At 39.2% G+C, this 21,676-nt stretch overlaps 1 protein-coding gene across 3 annotated transcripts in view; it reads left to right on the forward strand.

The window, feature by feature from the left end:
* The first annotated feature begins 1,207 nt into the window (after positions 1-1,207).
* Positions 1,208-21,676, forward strand: part of R3HCC1L (R3H domain and coiled-coil containing 1 like) — a 65,228-nt gene continuing 44,759 nt past the window's right edge. The window contains exon 1 of one of the 3 annotated variants that reach the window (XM_045581971.1): positions 1,208-1,688. The gene's annotated coding sequence lies outside the window, so the exon portion shown is untranslated. Of the gene's footprint in view, positions 1,689-13,214; positions 15,643-21,676 lie in introns of those variants that run through there. The other 2 variants (XM_036438785.2, XM_036438786.1) reach the window with 2 other exon arrangements.

The following is a 21,676-nucleotide window of genomic DNA, read 5'->3' on the forward strand; positions in this document are numbered from 1 at the left end:
TAAGAAATAATGCAGGTCTGAGTCAAATCATGGGCAGTGGGTGTGAAGAGGGAAGAGGTTCAAGAGATACTTGGGCGATAGATTTGGAGACTATTCGGGCATAAGTGATGGAGGAAGTGAGAGAGAGAGGGAGGAATCTAGGTTGAAGGTTGGAGTTTCACTTTTGAAACGTCTGTGAGATGTGGATGAGGAGGGCCTCAGTCTATGAAGTTGGGAATACAAACAACTCAAGAGAGGAGGGGGAGTCCCTCCCCCAGAGCAATACCAAGAACGCTGGAGAACACTAATATATGAGGTGGGTTAGAAAAAAACAGTTCTTGGAGCCTGAGAGGAAGAAGGAAAACCTGACTAGGGCCAGAAAATAAGTGAAAAAATAATGTCCAACAGCATCAAATAGTGCCTAAACCTAACACTTAGGTTAGAGGACCTGAAACTATCTCTGATGAATTGGGCAACAAGGACATTTTCTGTGGAGGCAGAGGACGGAGGAGGAAGTGGAGACAGCGAATTTAGACTATATTTTTCCAAGAAACTTGGCTGTGAAGAGGAGGGATGATATGATTGAGTGGGATGTGAAGAGATCCGAGTACCTTTGTAGCTGAGGGGCAGGGGACAGAATTGAGCCCAAGCACCTTCCCCACCTCTTCCTCTTGCTAGCCCCGCCCCCCACGTGACCCGTAGCAGTCGACGGCCCGAGACTACAGCCCCCAGAAGGCCCTGCGGCGCCGCGGGGCGGAGTCGAGGCCTGGCGCTCGCCCCCGGGGCGCCGACGAAAGAGCCAGAGCTTCCAGGAGGAGGAGAAGGAGGAGGCGGCGGCGGCGGAAGCAGAGAACGACGGCGCGCCCGGTAACCAGCTGCTCCGAGTCCCTCTGCCTCCCTGCCCCCCGTCCCGCCTTCCCTCTGCTCCCTGAGCTGGGGATTCTGGCCTTCTCTCCCCCCCTCACCCCTCGGACCGGAGGGAGTTCCTTTCTCTTTAGTTTGCTACCGGTATTTCTTCTCACGTGACACGCGGGGCGGGCCCCCGCCTGGGGCGGAGGTTCCTGGGCAGCTCCCGCCCTCCGACCCCTGAGGGACTTGGGGAATCCTACCGCCCCCGAGGCCCTTTGGCTCTGCCTGGGGCTGTGTGCCCGCTGAGGGCCTTCGCCCCAAAACTCCCTGTAGAGAGGGGGCGTTCTTTTCTGGGTTTCAACAGGTACTGAGCGGGTCCGTGGCGACTCGGGGTGAGTCCGGGGCCGAGGGCCGCAGAGGCCGTCCGGAGACAACCCCGGGCCGGGAGCGGTTTCCGGGGCGCGAGCCTCTGGCGGGAGTCCACTGCCTGCGCCGCCCGGAGCCCTGGGCTACGGGCTGGGAGTGCGCAGTCGGCGGGCGGAGGCACTTCCTGGTTCTCTGGGGAGGCTCCCGGGACACCCCGCGTCCGATCATTAAGTTTTCCTTCGGCGGGAAGCCGCCTCTCCCTCGGAGTGGCGTGAGGGAGGAACCCCAGGACGTGGGGTCCGAGGCCCCGGGGCGGTGTCCAGGTCTTCCTTCCTCTCGCTGGGCCTGTGGTCTTGTGCAGCCCGCTCCCCGCAGCCTCGGCTCGGCTCCCCCCTATGGAAAACGGGGACGGTAGTCTTCTTCGGCCTGCCCACCTGCCAGGCTGAGAAACCCCGTTCCACACAGGGCCGCAGCCTTCCGACGTGTAAGTCCAGGTCAGTTGCATTTTATAGTCACATTCGTTGTGTGTGTGGCTCCCCCCCCCCCCCCCCCCCAAACTTGACCATGGTCATGCTGTTGATGAAGATGAGTTAAGAAACAGGTGGCAAGAGCCTTTGGAAATGAAGACGAGCTGTACAGAGATGTGCTTATGCCATGCTCCTGGGGAAGAGGCGGTGTCAGGGTTCTGTCTGTCACCTGTGGAGTCAGTTTGAAACTTCGTCTGGAATTTTAAGGTTCATCAGAGTTTGGACACTTCCCTCCCCCGCAACACAGACACACCTGTCTGCCCCCCTTGTATTTCAGGTGCAGGTATCTCAGATGCGGTGCTAAGCTAATGCCTGTCTTAAGCAGGTCTTGTGTCTCTCTCTCCTCTTTGAGAGACTTACCGGTGCCAAACCCGCTCTGGTTCTTACACAAGCCCCATAGCCTTGTGTGCATACTAGCTCAAAGGAGAGGGTTATGTTCACCTATCCTAGGTTCTTGTGCCAGGCATCTGTTTTTTCCCCTCAGAGTTAGAATTCAGAATATAAACTGCCAGTATTCTAATTTGTTTCTCTTTTTTCCTGGCAGTTAAGCTCTGAGACTCCAAGCAGGTGGCTGTTGGTCTCAGTTTTCTTCCCCTTTTAGAGAATGGGGATTTTACAGTAAAAATTTTATGGGCTTGGAGCAGGAGTAGTTAGGTAACCTTAACTTGTATTTATTCGGAAATAATTGGTTGAAAACTATTTGAGTGTGGTTCAGAAAAACAAAGAGGGGGAAGTGCAGGGAATTAGTTGAATGTACACAGTTGAACCAATTTGAGTTTAAGTCCTGGTGTTGTGACTTATATTTATGACTTTTGGCAAATTGATCTCTAAGATTGTTTAACAATCTCTAAAATGGAGATACTAGTAATAGCATTTACCTGGAAAGGTGTCCATAAAGGTTAAATGAGATATGATTATAAAGAGCTTAGTAGTGCCTGGAGTAAGTGCTCATTCTTTTGCTATTGTAACTGATAACAATGATGATGTTAAACATAATTTTAGTATTTTCTTGAGATTCCTTTTTTTATTTGTAAAGTGAGGATAGCTATCCTTAACCCATAAACTTAAAATGCTGTAACCAAGTTCTCAGATTGCAGGTATGGTTTTTTTTTTTTTGTTGTTGTTGTTGTTTTTAAGCAGTTGCATTTTATGTAAAGACTAGAGGCCTGATGCACAAAAATTTGTGCACTGGTGGTGGTGGTGGTGGTGGTGGTGGTACCTCAGCCTGGCCTGCCCCCTTTCACAGCCCGGGAGCCCTCAGGGGATGTCCTATTGACTGCTTAGGCCCTCGGGGAACAGTTCTAAGCCACAGTCTTGCCTCCCTCTGTGGAGGCGACTAGGCCTATCAGGGGAAGGACCACTCCTATCACCCCCGCTGCTGCTGCCACTGCTGGCCACTGTGGCTGCCAATCCTCCTCGGCCTAGCAGCCACTGTGGCTTTGTCCAGTAGATGTCCAGTCTGTCTGGTCTAATTAGCATATTTCCCTTTTATTAGTATAGATTATATTGTGCTGCTTTTCACTTTTGGAGGTTTCTAAAATGCTGTTGTGAAAGGATTTTTGGGATGTGATATTTCATTGATAACCTGTAGTAAGACTAGTTTTCTGTCTGCACCTAGTAGATTTTAGCAGAACAATGATCTGTGTATGACTTAAGATGTTCACCATTAATTGACTAGGACAGACTTTTACTAGTATAAGAGCATTTTATTTTTTGTCTTGCCTTCCTCCCCAACTTTTTTTTTTTTTTTTTTTTTTTAAGCCAGACTAATGGACTTTAAAAGTTCATCTTAGTGGGTGGGGTCCTGAAGACTGGTAACATCATTTTAAAAAAAAGTAAATCTTTTTATATTAGTTGACATACAACATAATGATTTGACATTTATATACCTTACAAAGTGATCACCACGAAAAGTCCAGTAACCATCTGTCATCATACAAAGTTTTGTGATGTTATTGACAACTTTTTCCCCTCGTGACTTATTTATGTTATAACTACAAGTTTGTATCTCTTAATCTCCTATATTTTTTTGCCCATCTCCTCATCCCTCTGACAACTGTCAGTTTTTCTCTACCTATGAGTTTGTTCATTTGTTTAGTTTTTTAGATTTTACATATACTGGTAAGTGAAATGATACAGTATTTGTCTTTCTCTGACTTATTTCACTTAGCATAACACCCTCTAGATTTGCCATTTGCCAAAACAAATGGCAAGATTTCATTCTTTTTTTCATGGCTGAATAATATTCCTGTGTCTGAGTGTGTCTACTTCTTTATCCATTTATCTATTGATGAACACCTAGGTTGCTTCCATATCATGGTTATTGTAAGTAATGCTGTAGTGAACCTTGAGGTGCATATATCTTTTTGAGTTAGAATTTTGTTTTCAGATAAGTGCCCAGAAGTAGAATTGCTGGGTCCTCATTTGTCTCTTATTATAGCCTTTGTTTCAAAGTAGGGTGGGAAACCGTTTTTCTGCCAAGGGCCATCTGGATATTTATGACATCATTCTGGGGCCATACAGAATTATCAACTTAAAAATTAGCCTGCTGTATTTGGTCACTTAATTAACTCATCCCTGATGCCTTGGCAGAGCCAGACCAAATGATTTTATGGGCCTTATAATAAGGCTCGTGGACTGGATGTTCTTCACCCTTGTTTAAAAGTCTGTTTTGTCTGATATAATTATTTCTTCCCAGCTTTTGTTTGTTTCCATTTTATTGAATTATTTTTTACATCCTTTTATTAGGTCTAGTAATAATTAATGTCGTTTTCTAATACTTTTTAAAATCGAAATTATTTAAACAATTCAACAAAATTTAATCAACAATGTAGTTGCCGTTGTTTTCTACTACTTGTGCCCAACGCTCAGGAAGCATTTTAATCCCTCTGTTGTAAAATTCTTGTGATTTTGATGCAAAAAATTCAGTCAATGCATTTTTGAGGCATTCTTCATTATTAAATTTTTTTCCAAGAAGAAAGTTTTGCAAAGAACGAAACAAATGGTAATCGGAAGGGGCAATATCAGGAGAATATGCAGGTTGAGGGAGAACTTCCCATTCCAACTGGCGCAATTTTTCAGCAGTGATTCTTGCAGTATGCGGTCGTGCGTTATCATGGTGAAGAATTACGCCCTTCCGATTAATCAGCGCGGGTTCTTTTTCTCTTAAAGCTTGGGCTAACCTTTCCAATTGGGCACTATACACTGCACTTGTAATGGTTTGGTTAGATGGTAAAAGTTCATAATGAAGAATTCCTTTAAAATTCCACCAAACACACAACATCACTTCTTTCGCATGCAAGTCAGGTTTTGGCGTGGGCTGCAGAGCCTCATTTTTGTCCAACCATTGAGGCCGCCTTTTCAAATTAACATACAGCACCCATTCTTCATCTCCGGTAACAATTTGCTCTAAAAACGGCAAACAGTTTTGATGAGAGAGGAGCGAACTGCAAATTGTGACTCTTTGATTATGGTTGTTGTCGGTCAACTCATGAGGAACCCATTTTCCAAACTTTTGGACTTTGCCAAGTGCACGCAATTGATTGGAAATTGTTTTTTGTGAACAATTTAAAGTCGTCGCAAGCTCTTGTTGGGTAATTTGAGGATTTTGCACCAAAAGAGCTTGAAGAGCTTCTTGATCAAAATTGGACACACGGCCTCGACCACTCTTGTCATCTAACGAAAAATTTCCCTCGCGAAATTTTTCAAACCAACGCTGGCATTTTCTGGCGCTAACTGCATCTTGACCCAAGAGCACTACAGATGTTTTTTGCAGCCTCACTTGCTTTTCTTCCTAATTGGAACTCGTAAAGCATGCAGTGCCGAATATGCTCTTCATCCACCATCTTCTTAGCCCTAGTTTTGCAACAAAAACCAAACCAAACACAAACTTTTTCAAGCAAAACTTGTTAATTGCACTTCACACGTTCTGTAGATACCACGTGTTTGAAGGTTATGTCAATACAAGTCAACGCCAAGCAAGATTTTAAACGAATGTTAAAAACGACATTAATTATTACTAGACCCAATACTTTCAGTCTGTTTGTATCTTTCAACTTAAAATGAGGTCTTGGTGTTTTTTGTTTTTTTTTAAATCCATTCAGGGGTGACTTCATTTTTTGAAGGCAGAAATTCTTGGTGACTGATGGTGGCATTGGTTTGTGTGTATTTGCAAGGAGTGAGAGTTTAGAGATACTAGGAGAAAAACCTATTAGGGAAAACTGACTTGTTGGTCAAAGCAGAGTCTTCTGGTTAAGAAAGAAATGTTTATTTTAAATTCTTTTTTCAACCTGTTGATTGCAAGATGTTAGTAGACTCAAGATGTTTAGGAAATGTTTTCTTACTCTCTTGTTTAATGTGATATTCCCTGGCTCTGCTTTATCAGTTTTATTTTATTCATGAATCAGCAAGATATTTTTTCATTCCAGATTTGTATACAAAAATGTAAGTGATCACTTTCATTAAAATCTACTTTGTATGTTGTAATGTGTTTTTTCTTTTGCGTTTTAAATATTTTTTTTACTCTTTTTTTTACTTAAAAGAATTTTCTCAGCTAAAGTATCTAAGTGTACATAGTGAAGCTCAGTTAGTGATGACTGTGCTGAATAATTCTGACTAAGAACATTTTGTGGATTGTCCTATGTCCCTAAGGCATGCTCTGGAGAGACAGTATGGTATTGTGGAAATAACATAAGCTTTGGAGTCAGACTGATCAGGGTTTGAAGCTAGGCTCTGCTGTTTACTATTTTGTGACTTTGGTTCCTATAATCATTCTGAGTTCATTTTTTCATGATCTGTAAAACAAATAATAATAATAAATAAAATTTTGCAAGTCTGAAAAATTTAGACATTGTTTGGACTCTAGATCTAGCCAGGCTTAGATGGTGGTACTATTTACAGTTTTTATTGTATTTTTCGGATAGTTATGAATTTTGGTGATACATCTGTATTCATTTCCTCAGTGCTTTACTTGATCAGTGTATTTTTCTTCCCTCAGCCAAGGTTAAGGTTGTTGATCGTGACCATGGAACTCTGAAACATAGCAAAGCTAATTGGCCAACATGTTTGAAACTGTGACCCTGTCCTCATTAGCTCCTGTTAACTGACCATTCACAGAATATCTAACCAGGATGAATAAGACTGCTATATTGTTGATTTGGCATTCATGCGCTCATTAGACATAATAGAAGTAAATGAGCGAATACTGAAAGTAAAAGTATGTATTTTTAATTACAAAACTGTAGAAATACAGAACTAGCCCTCACATTATGTATAAGACTGTTGACTTGCAGGGTGACATTGAAAACCACTAGCCTGAACTATACATTACTTTTAGCTGTTGAAATGTATTTGTTGCAGACTTCCCACTCAGGAAAAGTGAGAAGAAATGGAACTAGACTATTCATGTCTTGAAAGAGAACCCTACTCCTATGCCACCAACCACAAAACGTGCTCTTGGTGGGGAAAACAGAGTTCTCCACTGATGTGCCCGGCACGATGGATGAAGCCTGGGTAACTCCAAAGAGCTTATTGAATTACAGAGAAATTCCAGTTGTCAGAGCTTTAGATAGAAGAGAAGTTATAGAGTGTTGCTCAGCAGCAGTAAGACTGAATTTCAAGAGGATTTTCTCCTCAATAAAACATGGGCCAGTTGCTCCCACTTCATGGTGTACATTTTTCACTGGCTTTTGCTAGCCTTCTGTATAGTTTTCCATTCTTCAAATTCACTCTTCAGTTTTATAAATATTTGTTGTCCTTTCTGTATCTTTTTTTTTTTTTAATGTCAAAGACAGTTTCTGATGAGGGCTAAAAATATGGAAGAGGAGATGCACTGTTGGAAGCAGCAGCTTTTACTATCTAGTAAGGTTCCCAAGTAACAGGTTAACCTGTGAATATGATGCGTATGGTTTTCTGGAATAGTCAAGTGGCTGATAACTCATAACCATTTTACCGATATTTGGTATTAGGGGCAAAAATATGGGCAAAAGATTTGTTGCACTCTTTAATATGTAATTTGCCTTTTAGAAAAGAATATATGTAATGTTAATAATTTGCTTGTAGTTGTGCTGTTTCAAGTTATTTCCCACCATTAAAGTGTATGTCTTGAGTTGAAAATTTTGAGGGGCAGAATCCAGAGATAATATTCTCGTTAACAACATCTAACATTTATGCAGATTACATGCCAAGTACAGTGCTTAACATCTCTTTTTTCCTATTTAATTTATGTTGACATTATTGCAGATTACAAAATGTGCAAAAAATTTACCCAAGTACCTCAGATTTTAACACTTTCTGTCTCTTTTGTGTGTGTGCGTGTGTATGTGTGTGTATTTTGAACTGTTTGAGGCTAAGGTAAAGACCTATTCCCTTGTATACCTAAATACTTGAGAGTGCATTTTCTAAAAACAAGGACATTCTTTTATGTAACCACAGTGCAGTTGTTAAAACCACAAAATTAACAGATTTAATATTCCTGTGTAATTTATAGACTTGTTCAAATTTCACCCATTGTTCCAATAATGTATTTTTATAGCAAAAGAAAACTTTAGATTATGAAGAGCATTCAGTTGTCATAGCTCTTTAGTTTTCTTTAATCTTTAACATTTCTTCAGTCTTTCTTTGTTCTTTTCATGACATTGACTCTGTTGAAGACCACAGACCAGTTATTTTGTAGAATGCCTCTAGTTTGGGTTTATCTGATATTTCCTCATGATTGGATTCAGGTTATCCATTTCTGGCAGGAGTACCACAGAAGTAATGTTATGACTTCATTAAGGTAATGTCTGCTAGGTTTTCTAGTGTGAAGTTACTGTTTTTTCTTTCATAGTTTTTTTTTTTTGTGATAAAATATATGTAACATAAAATATACCATCTAGTCATTTTTAGTGGAATTAACTACATTCACATTTTGTAATTTTGAAGTATCTTTGACAAAATACTTGAGACTATAACTATATTCTGTTGCTTCTTAAACTTTTACTCACTCATTTTAATATCTATTAGTAATTTCTGTCTGAATAATTTTCATGATGGTTTCTAAATGATGATTTTTTAATTCCATCGTTTTTTAATGCTTATTTATAATACTACTTTATTTCATTATTTTGATGCTGTCCCTGATTTGGCGGCCAGTGGGAACCCCTAAGTTGATCTGTCACCTTTTGGATTGCTCTTGTTATTTTAACAATTTTTTACTTTCTACCACAACAAGATGTTCTAGGCCCATCTCAGACTTTCCCAGCCCGAGCCTTAGAATGAGTTATTTTTTCAAGGATCTCTGGTTGCTTTGACTAGAGAATGACATTTAAGCCGGGACCTAGATTCTGGATGTCCTCATTGCTGCTGTGTGTCATTACTTCTAGGCCCTCTTAGCAGGCATCTGGGAAATATATACATATGATATATGAATATGTGTGTTTGTGTCTACACCACTGATTCTAATTCAACACTACAGAATTTATTCTAGCCTTTTTATCTTTATAACTCTTCCTCTTAACAGAAACCTAGCCCCATTCATGTTTTTACTTATTGGCTCAATTCTAGAATGTCAGAAAATAGGTTAAGAATTGCTAGTTTATACCACTATTTAAAAGACACCTAGTAGCCTGGCTGGTGTGGCTCAGTGTTTGAGCATCAACCTGTGAACCAGGAGGTTACGTTTAGATTCCCCGTCAGGGCACATGCCCAGGCTGTGGGTTGGGTCTCTGGTGTGGGCTATGCAGAAGGCAATTGATCAATGACTCTCATCATTGATGTTCCATCTCTCTCTTCTCCCTCCTCTCTGAAGTCAATAAAGGTATGAAAGACACCTAGTAAGTAGAGTTCAGTATTTGTTGATAATTTTTTTCTTTAGCATAAATCTAAAGCATAATTATTTAGTCTACCAGTAAATCTCCACTGCCCAATAGGGTAGCCACTAACACATAAATTGAAATGTGTAGTAGTGTAAAATATATACTGGATTTTGAAAACTTAGTATGAAATAAGGAATTAACATTTTAACAATGTCTTTATATTGTTTATATATCGATATGTTTAAGCTATATCAGAAAAAATAAAATACATTAATAAAGTTTTACCTATTTTTACTTTAATGCAGCCACTAGAAAATATTAAATTATTTATGTGGCTCCTATTATGTTACTTTTGGACACTATTGATATAAAAACCATGTTCAAAAGTTACTTGGATTAATTTTCTTTCCCCAATATTATTTCTTCTCTTGCACGGTTATCTTAGTCATTTGAATTTGCATTTTAAGTTTTTCTCTTCATCCTAATTGATCTTATTTATTTTTGAGTATGTGAAACATTAATATTCTTCCAAAAGTCAGAATTATATAAAAAATATATACTTAGAGCAGTGTCACCCATTATTTTTTTAATCCTTTCTTTTCTACCCTGTTTCTGCCTACCTTCTATATAGGTAACCAATATCATCATTCTCTGAATTATCCTTCCTATTTGTTTTCCCCCCATGAATGAGGAGATATAGGTATATTTTCTTATTTTCTCTTCTTTTTTACACAAAAGGAACCATAGTACTACTGTAGATAGATACTCTTGTACTTTGCATTTTTCACCTAATGTATTTTGAAATCTATTCAACATCAATTTATAGAGTCGCTCTCCTCCCTTTTCTCCCTTGTCTTTTCCTTCCTCCTACAGTTGCATAGTACTCTATTGTGAGGGTGCTAACCATTCTCTTATACTTTTTTCAATATTTTGCATTTATACACAGTGCTGCAGTGACTAACCTTGTCCATATACTTATATCTTTTCATATGTTGGAAGTGTATGTTTGGGTAAATTCCTAAAATGGGATGTTTGGGTCAAAAGTTTAAAAGCATATGTAGTTTTAAAATATTGCCAAATCTCTTGCTGTGGGGGCTGTACAAATTTGAGTTCCCATCAGTAATGTATGAGAGTGTTAGTTTCCCCAAAACATTACCATCAATCAGAATGTGTTATTTTATACCTTTTAATTTTTGTTAACCTTTAGGTTAACAAAATGGTATCTCCAAATAGTTTTTTTAAAAAATATATTTTATTGATTTTTCACAGAGAGGAAGGGAGAGAGATAGAGAGCTAGAAATGTCGATGAGAGAGAAACATCGACCAGCTGCCTCTTGCACACCCCCCACTGGAGATGTGCCCACAACCAAGGTACATGCCCTTGACCGGAATCGAACCTGGGACTCCTCAGTCCGCAGACCGACGCTCTACCACTGAGCCAAACCGGCTTCGGCTCCATATAGTTTTAATATTCATTTCTCTATTTAGTGAGTTTGAACGTCTTTCCATATGCATAAAGGTCATCTTATTATCTCTTTTTGTGTGAATTGTCTTGTGTCTTTTTTGGTTAATCCACACCCAAGGATATTTTTCCCATTGGTCTTTGGGGGGTAGAGAGACATTGATTTGAGAGAGACACATCAATTATCAATTGACTGCCTCCCTTGGGGGCTTGGGATTAAACCTACAACCCAGGTATGTGCCCTGGACTGGGAATGGAACTCGAGACCCTTTGGTGTGTGGGCCGATGCTCTAGCCACTGAGGCGCACTGCCAGGGCTCTTATGTCTTTCTATTCACTTTTCTATCAGGCTTCTTTTGTTTTCCTCCCTCAATTTTTAAGAATAAAAAAAATACATTAGGGAAATTAGCTCTTTATCAATGATATATGCTACAGTTTGCCAGTTGTCTTTTGTTTGTTAGGGTGTATATGTGTATTTGTTTAGACTTTTATGTAGTCCAATTTTTCATAGCATCAGAATTTTGGATAATATTTAGAAAACCTCCTTTACCCAGGGTAAAAAGGAATTTACACATTTTCCTCTAGTTACTTGTATGATTTTAATTGTTTGGATCTCCGATTCATTTAAAGTTTTTTTTTTTTTTTAAATGAATATTGTGTGGACTTAGAATGTTTTACAAATGTTAATTTGTTGTCCCAGCATGTTTTCTTTTAAAAGTACAATTTTGCCCTTGTGTTTTGAGATACCACCTTTATCATATGTTAAGTTTTCATTGAATTTATTTCTGGACTTTCTGTTCTTTTGCACCAGTCTGTATTCCTGCACCATTATCACATTTTTAATTATAGTATATCAAGGCCAGCTTCTAAAATTTCTATTGGCTATTCTTTCATGTTTGTTTTTTTGTTGAACTTTAATAGCAGCTGCTGCCATAAAAAAGCTTGCATGTATTAGTGTTGTTATTGGGATAATGTTAAATTCATAAATTAATGAAGAGAGAACTGACATCTGGATGATGTTGAGTTGTGTTGAGTTTTCTATCTAAGAATAAGGAATATCTTTCTATTTCAAATCTATATTTGTGTCACAGGAATGTTCTAAAGTTTTATATTGATTTTGTACACTTCCCGTTAAATTTGCCATTTAAAAAACTTATTAACATGTTTTATAGATCTTTATGTCAGTATTTCTAGAGCTACTTTATTCTGTTTAATGTTTGTATTGTTTTCCATGATATAGATGTACCATAATTTATTTATTCTGGCCCATATAGATGGACATTAAAGTTGTATATAATTTTTCTTCTGTGTAATTTTTCAGTCTATATTCACCAAAACAGGATCTTACGCTTTTTTAAAAAACCCTTAAAGACATATTTATTATTTCTTTGCTAACTGATGATGCTTATTTTTTATCCATATATTAAAACTTCCATTCAGCATATTCTTACTGAGCATCCACTATGTGCCATCCTATAAGAACTATAGTAATTCCTGGAAGTTGAAAGACTTCCTGTGTTTTTGATCATTTGTATTATTTTGTTTTATACACTTCTTTTTTTAAAATGTCAGTTAATTGGTGTTTCTGCCCCCTTAGACCAGTTCTCAAAAGACTGAGAATGAAAGATAACATTTCTTTATTCTGTTTTGTTGATGAGTTTCTAAAAAGTACTTTGTATGTGTATTTTTTTTTTTTTTTCACAATCTGTGGTAAATCTCTGGGTTAAACTCTTAGTATTCACGAAATGAGATAATGTAAGTTAAGTACACAGACAAGTGTCAAAGAAGTGATTACACATTTTAATAAAAGTGACTTTTATTATTATTATTTTCCAGGTGAGGCTGCTGCGTCTATCAGGAAAGAATTTTTGTACCATTTTTCTTCAGACAGAGTCTGTTTGTTGTAGAGCAGAGGTGGGGAACATCCAGCTCATGGGCCGTATAAGGTCCTTGAAGTCATTTGGTTTGGCCCTGCCAAGGCAAACTGCAGGCAGGACTTGAAATTCAATAGATCTAGAAGCTTTTTTCATAGCAACATATGTTTATATTAAGTGAAGCATAATAGTTTTAAAAAATTTTATTCTCACCTGAGGATATATTTTTTTCCCCATTGATTTTTTTGTTTGTTTTGTTAGAGTGGAAGGGGAATAGAGAGAAAGAAACATTGTTGTGAGAGAGACATTGATATGTTGCTGCCTGTATACACACCCCCAGATGGGGCCAAGATTGGGCCTGCAACCCAGGTAGTGTCCTTAACTGGGAATCAAACCTGGACCCTTCAGTCCATAGGCCAGTGCTCTAACCAATGAGCAGATAGGGCAATAATGTAAATTTTTAGGGACAAGCAAGGAACGAAGAGCATCCATTACGGGATAGACAAGACACAGAGGAGTACATGAAAGCTTCTCATCTGCTGACCTAAGCCTGTCTGCCTGTTGTGACTCAGAACAGTCAGTGCCAGGCAGACTGGGAGTGTACACATTGGGACAGTGTTAACACGAAACTATGGCGATCAGTCATGATGAGATGAGATGCTATGAGATGATTCCTCACAATGTTGAGGATCTTGCCTCTAATGATTGAAGACGATGTTGTCGACTTTTTTGTTGACACTGACAATAACTCCAATCCAACCTTTATCCACAATCAACAATCCTCCCCAAAACAGTCTCATATGAAGATTGATGAAATTACAGCAGCACACAGAGAAGACCTCAGGTGTTGATGATACGATGATACGAACATTGCATATGTTCTAAATCCAAAATGCAGGATTAGAACAGCAGTTAAAGCAAAATAATAGTGTCCATGGCAACAAACACACACACTGGATAGTTATTAAAACTTAAGTGGTGTGACATCCTACAAATGGCAACTACAAAGAAGAGAAAAGTTGATGCAGAGCGTCGAACTTTCCAAGAAAAATGGACAAATGATTATTTTTTTGTTGAAGTCAGAGGCAAACCTGTGTGCCTAGTTTGTGGCGATATGTTAGCAGTAATGGAACAAGCCAGTCTGGAGCGTCATTACAGCTCAAAACATGCTAAACTTAGTGAATTGGGAGGCCAAATGCGTCTGGATAAAATCAATGCTCTTCAGCGGAGTTTGGAATTACAACAAGCTGCTTTCTCTAAGCCTGGTTGTGACAGAGACAATGTTATTCAGACTAGTTATGTGGTGAGTGAGCTAATAGCAAAGAAGCTGAGGCCTCATGTAGAGGGAGAGTTTGTGAAAGAGTGCATGGTGGCTGCTGCAGAGTTGTTAGCACCAGACAAGGTAAAATTATTTCAAAGTGTTAGTTTGTCTCGGAGAACTGTCTCAGATCGGATTACTGATTTAGCACAAGATATTGAAATGACATTGAAGAATTCTGCAGGAGATTTCCAATTTTTCTCTCTGGCTTGTGATGAGACAACGGACATAACAAATACTTCCCAACTGGCTATTTTTGTTCGTGGGATAACTGCAGAGTTTGACACTCGAGAGGAACTGCTGTCACTGGAAGCCATGCATGGCACTACAAGAGGTGAGGATTTGTTTGAGAGACTTGTTTTATCAATGAAAAAATTTGAGCTAACATTTGAAAAGTTAAGTGGTCTTATTACTGATGGAGCTCCAGCAATGGTTGACTCGCAAAAAGGGTTAATTTCATTGGTCAAGAAAGAACTGAATCGTCTTAGTCTCGACCCAAGTAATTTAATTATATGCCACTGCATCATACACCAAGAAAGTCTCTGTGCACAATCATTGCGGCTTAACAGTGTAATGTCGACAGTAGTGTCATGCATAAATTTTGTCAAAAGCAGAGGGCTTACCAGCCGCCAGTTTAAGGAGTTACTGAATGATCTTCACTCTGAGTACGGAGATCTTGTTTATAACTGTGAAGTGCGGTGGCTGAGTCACAGGAACATGCTCCTGAGGTTTTATGAACTGCGGGATGAAGTCAGGCAGTTCATGGAGATGAAGGGAAAACCCGTCAGGGAACTCATGGACAGCAAGTGGCTGTGTGATCTAGCATTCATGGTGGATATTACCAACTACCTCTCAGAGTTGAACGTCAAGTTACAGGGCCCCAACCAGCTTCTCAGCACACTGCTTTCAAAGGTGATATCATTTGAAGCTAAATTAAGGCTGTGGAAAGTGCAACTGGAAAGGAATAACACAATGCATTTCCCAACTCTGGAAGGACAAAAGCCTTCTACAACACTTGAATATGCTAGTGAATGTGCAAAACTAATTGAGGCATTTAATGAAAGATTCAAGGACGTGAAAAGTAAACAAATGGAATTGGACATCTTTGCTGCACCATTCAATGTAAAACCAGCTGATGTGCCCGGTAACCTACAACAGGAAATCTTTCAGCTGCAAAGCAGTGATGAGCTGAAAACTAGGTACAACAACGTCCCACTGCTTGAGTTCTACAAACGTTACATAAATAACAACGAATTTCCCGCTTTGAGGAGACATGCTTTGAAATATGCATCTGTGTTTGGAACAACTTACTGCTGCGAGCAGTTCTTTTCAAAACTTACCATAACAAAGAGTCGATTGCGCTCCAGACTGATCTACACAAACCTGGAAAAGCAGTTGCGAGTAGCAACTTCATCAATACCAGCTAACATCACACGCCTCACCCAGGAGAAGCAGTTTCAGCCATCACATTAGGGGTGAGTTAATGAAATGTTTGACCAAATATAGCAGGCTAATTTTTAGGTTGATAATTGTGTATGGCCACGAATGATGTTATAAATATGTAAATGGCTCTTGGCAGAAAAAAGGTTCCCTAACCCTGTTATAGAGTTTCATTACTCAAAAAATTAATGTCACTTATTTGGAAAGACAATTAGGTATACTTATGCATTTATTTTTAGAAAAAAATATTGATTTTTAGAGAGAGAAGAAAAGAGAGAGGAAGAGAGAATCATCAATGTGAAGTGAAACATGTTATAGATAGGCTGCCTCCTGCATGCCCCCTTCCAGGGATCAAGGCTGCAATGACCAGGAATTGAACCAGCAACCTTTCTGTGCTCAGGACAACACCCAACCAACTGAGCTACACCAGCCAGGGCTTATGCATATTTTATAGAAAGACTGTTCATTTACTCTATAAATATTAGTTTACTTATATTTTGTTTCTTCACTGTCATTTTATGTTGTAACTCATGTAAAACAGTTTGAAGGTGGCAATTTCCTAAAATATAGGCTCTTTGGAAGATTTTCTTGCTTCTGTTCTCTATCTTAATTTTGGTGTTTGTTGTAAAGAGAACAGGGATTGTTTAAATACTGGAATTAGTTCTCAAAGTTGGATTACTAGCTTTGCTTTCTTCAGTCTCCACTGAAAAGACAGAAAATTAATATCTATTCTTTAAAGCTCTAGCTTTCCTATAGTTCATGAAGGGATCAGCAAAGGTGCAATGTTACTGTAAGGGTTAAAGCAGGAGTGGGGAACTTGTTTTCTGCCAAGGGCCTTTGGATATTTATAAGATCATTCTCGGGCCATACAAAATTATCAATTTAAAAATTAGCCTGCTGTATTTGGTCAAACATTTAATTAACTCATCTCTAATGCCTTGGCAGGGCCAGATGAAATGATTCCACAGGCCTTATACAGTGGACATTCCCCACCCCTGGGTTAAAGAATAGATAATTAAGTTTTTAGTAAAGTGTAATGAAGCCCTGGCTGAGTAGCTCAGTTGATTGTAGTGTTATCCCAATGTGCTGGGGTTGCAGGTTTGATTTCTGGTTAGGGTGCGTGCAGGAATCAACTGACGGATGCATGGATGGGTGGAACCACAAATCGATGTTTCTCTTTCTCCCTTTCACTCCTCCTCCTCCCCCTCCCCAAAAGTCAATAAATAAAAAGTAAAAAACAAAAAACCAGAATGAATCTCTCTAAGAACTTGGAAATGAAAAATAGATATTTAGTGAAAGTGATTGCAGTTTTTGAATATTACTCTGTAGGTGTTATTTTCAATTAAAAAATTTTTAAAGAAATTTAGTAAATTGGTAGGAATTGGTAGGACCTGTTATTTTGTGAGATGTTTTTCTAACCTACATCCTCTGGTGATCTTTTCAGTCTATTTCAGCTTCTGATTCTCACATGTAGACAAGTAGCAACTGGGAAGCTGATGTGTAGGGTGAAGGCTTTCCTGGTAATAAGAGGGTCAGTTGCAGCATCTTTCAGAAGATAATTGTCTTGTGTGCTGCTGAGGCACGTGGCAAAAAAAAAAAAAAAAAAAAGGATAGAAACTATAATGAAATGATACTGGTGATTTGCAGAATTTTATTTTAAATAAGGTTTTGCACAGCAATTAAGAAGTAAATGTTGATGCTGAGAGCTGACCTTAAAGTCTTCTCAGATAGAATCTAAGAATAAGGAGCCATAAGTATAGATAAAGGGAAAGAAATTCTCCTTTGTAGGGTTTTGGTAGTCTCTGCTTTTGTTAGTATTAGAAAGCTGACTTCAGATATTCTTAGATGGTTTGTATGGCTCATATCAGTAGAGGCATGGGATCTCATTGTGCATGACTCTGAAATGTCCCAGATATCAGAGTAAACCAGAGTGAGTTTTAATTTTGGTTATTTAAAATCTCCTTGTACCTGTCTTATTAGGAGTTTCATTTTTTTAAGAGGAGACTAATTTGCAACTGGCTATAAAGAGTGACATTGTGTTCAGGGAAATGATGTACTAACACACTGCACTGTCCCACAAGAGTACTTCTGAAGTCTCCAAACACGGTGCGGACAATCTGTGACAGCCTGTGAATTGTTGTATAGCAGTTGGGGGAAGATGGACAGCAGAGTGAGGTGATTGTGTGTAAGTACAGAGGAGATGGAGAGGGGAAGAAATGAGAGAAGAGCGAAGCAGCTCAGTGAGGTTCTGTAGACAATTTGAATGGAACCTATTCTTTTTAGCTCTGATAATAGGATGAAATCAACAGCTAGAGTGTGTGTGGGGGTTTTGGTAGGGGGGAAATAGTGTTTCACTTTTCCTTTCAAGGTATTATTTGTTTCATTCTGTCATCAAACTGTGAGATTAGGTATTCTTTTGTTGAGAATATAGAATGGATAAGTTTAAAAATTTTGAAGACACTAGAAATACCACTTCATGCCAGGAAATGAGACTATAAAAATCAGAATGCTAGGGATAGGGCTTATCTTTTCAAGACATTATTGCAATGATAGTAAGGCCAATTACCATATCTAAAGCTAAAATGATTGGGTCTTTATCCCAGACAAATGTATATCCTTTTATTTATTTAAATATTTATTTAACATGTGTGTGTATATACACAATCCATCAACTTATTGTTTCAGAGACAGTTAACCAACTATAGCTATCTTCATCACACACCAAGGCAAGAGTTTCTGGATATTATTTGTATTGCAGAGTAGAATTTAATGTGGGGCAGATTTTGGTTCAGTTCTTTTTCTATTATTAGAATGGTTATACAGAGAAAATGTGTTTGATGGTTCCCCTAGGTATCATGTCTAATTCTGAGTATTGGATTAGACTTGGATCACATTGTTTTGGAGCCCATCTTTCCTGTTGATCTGTTTCTGTTTCTGAGTTAAATATGTTACTGCATGGCCATTGATATCATTGGATTAAGTAAGCATAAGAGAGATGTCAGTGTGAAGATTATGTTTATCTTATCAGCTCTATACCAATGATCCATATTAAAAAAGATGCCAGGGTAAATAAAAGGGCAAATGGAGTAAGGGATGGTATGGAGGAGATCTAGAGACACTGTACTAGCGTCATTTCTTAGGATTTGTCTGTAGGATTTAGGTTCGATTCTCCATTGTCTAGATCCTAGGAGATTGAATGCCTAAACCTAGTGTTGAAGGCTCTCCAGGCTGAAAACCATCTTTCTAGCAGAATCTTTCACTACTTCCCAACACTGAACCTTTGACTCTATCTAGACTAGTTTCTATAACTGTCTTCAAAGCAGCACTTTTTGACTTACCACCTCTTCGTATTGTTTAGGCTATTCCTTCTACTTGGAATGCTTCCTTTCCAGTCTCTGTCTTCCAATGGCCTGCTTCCTAATGATGTGATTGTAAGGAAGACATCATAAGGTATATAAATGTTGAATCACTATGTTATGTACCTTCAACTAATATAATATTGTATGCCAACTATACTTTAAAAAAATTTAAAAAATGAAGGTCTGTTCCAATTCCACCTACTCTATGAAATCTTTGACCATTCTAGTCTCTTAGTGATTTCTCTCCTCTGAGTTTTTATCATTTACTGCTTTCTCTTTATTTGGCAATTATATATTACCTTAAAACAACTTAAACAAATTTTTTACCCTCACAGTTAGGTAGAGACAACTTAAAGAGAGGTGAGGGGTGGGGAGGGGCTAATTACTCATGTGGTTCAAACCATGTCATTACTTGTAGTCCTACTTGACAGTCTCCACTATCCCTAACAAGAACTTAGTACAGTATGTGCACTTGATATTTGTGAGAAAATGCAATTACCTGTTGTTAGCTTTTGCCAGCCTTTAACATTTTTCTTTCTTTTTATGTCATAAGAATGATAGATTAGAATGCAGTTTGTTTGTTCAGTAGATTATTCTTCTTTGAAAGCTGTCTGTAGCACTCTGTACAGGCTTCCTGATACTAAAAGGAGCATTGTTCTGAAGATATTATGTGTGTGTGTGTGTGTGTGTGTGTGTGTGTGTGTATATATATATATATATATATATATATATATATGATTGATTTTTTACAGGGAGGAAGAGAGAGGGATAGAGAGTTAGAAACATCAATGAGAGAATCATCGATCAGCTGCCTCTTGCACACCCCCTACTGGGGATGTGCCCACAACCCAGGTACATGCCCTTGACCAGAATTGAACCCGGGACCTTTCAGTCCACAGGCTGACGCTTTATCCACTGCGCCAAACTGGTCTCGGCAAGATATTATGTTCTAAGGTAATTATTTGTTCTTGAAACACTAATTAGTATCTTATCTATTATTTATTTAATTTTTATTTTCCTGCTTTCAAGTGAAATTTGCTTTAAAGTCTTTTGGTTTTTTAGTTTCTTAACAGCCACATTTGGCTTTTACACTTGTTAGCATGGCTGCAGGGAGGGAGGAGATAGATACCAAGTTCTAACTATATTTCTAACATAGGGACTCCATTTTCTTTACAGCTGTTCTCTTGTTGCCATTGTATTTGATGTTTTTGTTTTTAACTACGCTATGCTTTGCTTTAACCCATGTTTTAGAAAGCATGTATTGTAATTTGTAGTAGTTAAGCACAGAGACTTTGAAATCCTAACCCAGTGGTCAGCAAACTGTGGCTCACGAGCCACATGCGGCTCTTTGGCCCCTTGAGTGTGGCTCTTGCACAAAATACCATGTGTGGGTGCAGGCATACAGTGCGATTGAAACTTTGTGGACCATGCGCAGAAGTCAGTTTTCGGCCTGGGCGAGTCTATTTTGAAGAAGTGCCGTTAGAACACTTAAGGAGCCAAAGAGCCACATGTGGCTCTCAAGCCACAGTTTGCTGACCACTGTCCTAACGGACTTAAACTGTAAGTTAAGTTTCAGGTATCTTATCTATAAAATTGAGATAATAATGGCTATCTTTAGTATGTAGTTGGAATAAAATGAGTATATACACTCATTTTAGACCTAGACAGCCTCTCCGGTGACAGGCTCTGGTCAGTCCTGGTTGAGTGGGTGGTTTTGTGTGGATGTCCTTCTGACTAACACACACACACACTACTTAACACAGGTTAAGCCTGTGTTTTCAAAATTTACTCAATGATTTATTAGCAGTAGTTTGTATATTCAAAAGGGGGAAAAGATCAAGTTTAATGCATGTCAAGTTTGAGGCTCAGCTCCCAAAGCCTTATCCATTTCAACTCTTTTATTGTTACTATAGAATATCAGTATAAACCAGGATGTATCTGGGAGAGGAACTAATTTCAAGCAAGTCTAGAAACACAGACCAACTTTTAGGTGTGTAGTGTGAGAAAGAAGTTTTAGGAGGGAATTATTTTTCTTCTCTCTCCAGCCCTCTATTCCCCAACACCTGCCTGCCCAAGGTAGATAAACAGAGTAGGAAGCAAACTTTTCTATCTTTCTATTGCATATTATATTGCTACTAGGAGCCCAGAGCACGAAATTGAGCGGCCCTGCCCACCCACCACCCTGCCTTGACACCTGAATGGTTCCATGCAGAGTTCCAGTGAGCCTGGCCCAGCTCCTGACTCCTCTGGCCTTCTCTGGCTGCTTCAAGCCCTGCCCTCAGTTTCTCGAGTCACCTCAGGGGTGGTCCCACCTTCTCCCCTTGTGCTCCTTCTCAGTCTTCAGAGCAAAGCAACAGCTCTGCCCTGTCATGGTGCTGGAGGAGAGCGTGGAAGCCTCCCACCTGCTGCGCTGTGCTCCTTCCCCTGGCAAGTGGGCGACAGGGTGCTCTGAGTGTGAGCGGTGGGTGGTGAAGGACTGGTGAGGGGGCGCTATGGGCTCTCACCCCTGCCCTTCCTGGCACGGGATGGTCCCGTCTCCTCTGGGCTCCTCCCTGCTTAGGCCGCACACGCAGGCAGCTTCCTGTGATTGGTTGTTACGCATTACAGCATCCTAACAATTAGCATATTAGCTCTTTAATATGATTGGTCAGTTATATTAAAGCTACGATCTGCCTTTTGAGGTGGCTCAGGGTAATAGGTGTTAACATTA

This window comes from Pipistrellus kuhlii, unplaced genomic scaffold (assembly GCF_014108245.1).
Source record: "Pipistrellus kuhlii isolate mPipKuh1 unplaced genomic scaffold, mPipKuh1.p scaffold_m20_p_15, whole genome shotgun sequence".
NCBI classification, from domain to species: Eukaryota; Metazoa; Chordata; class Mammalia; order Chiroptera; family Vespertilionidae; genus Pipistrellus; species Pipistrellus kuhlii.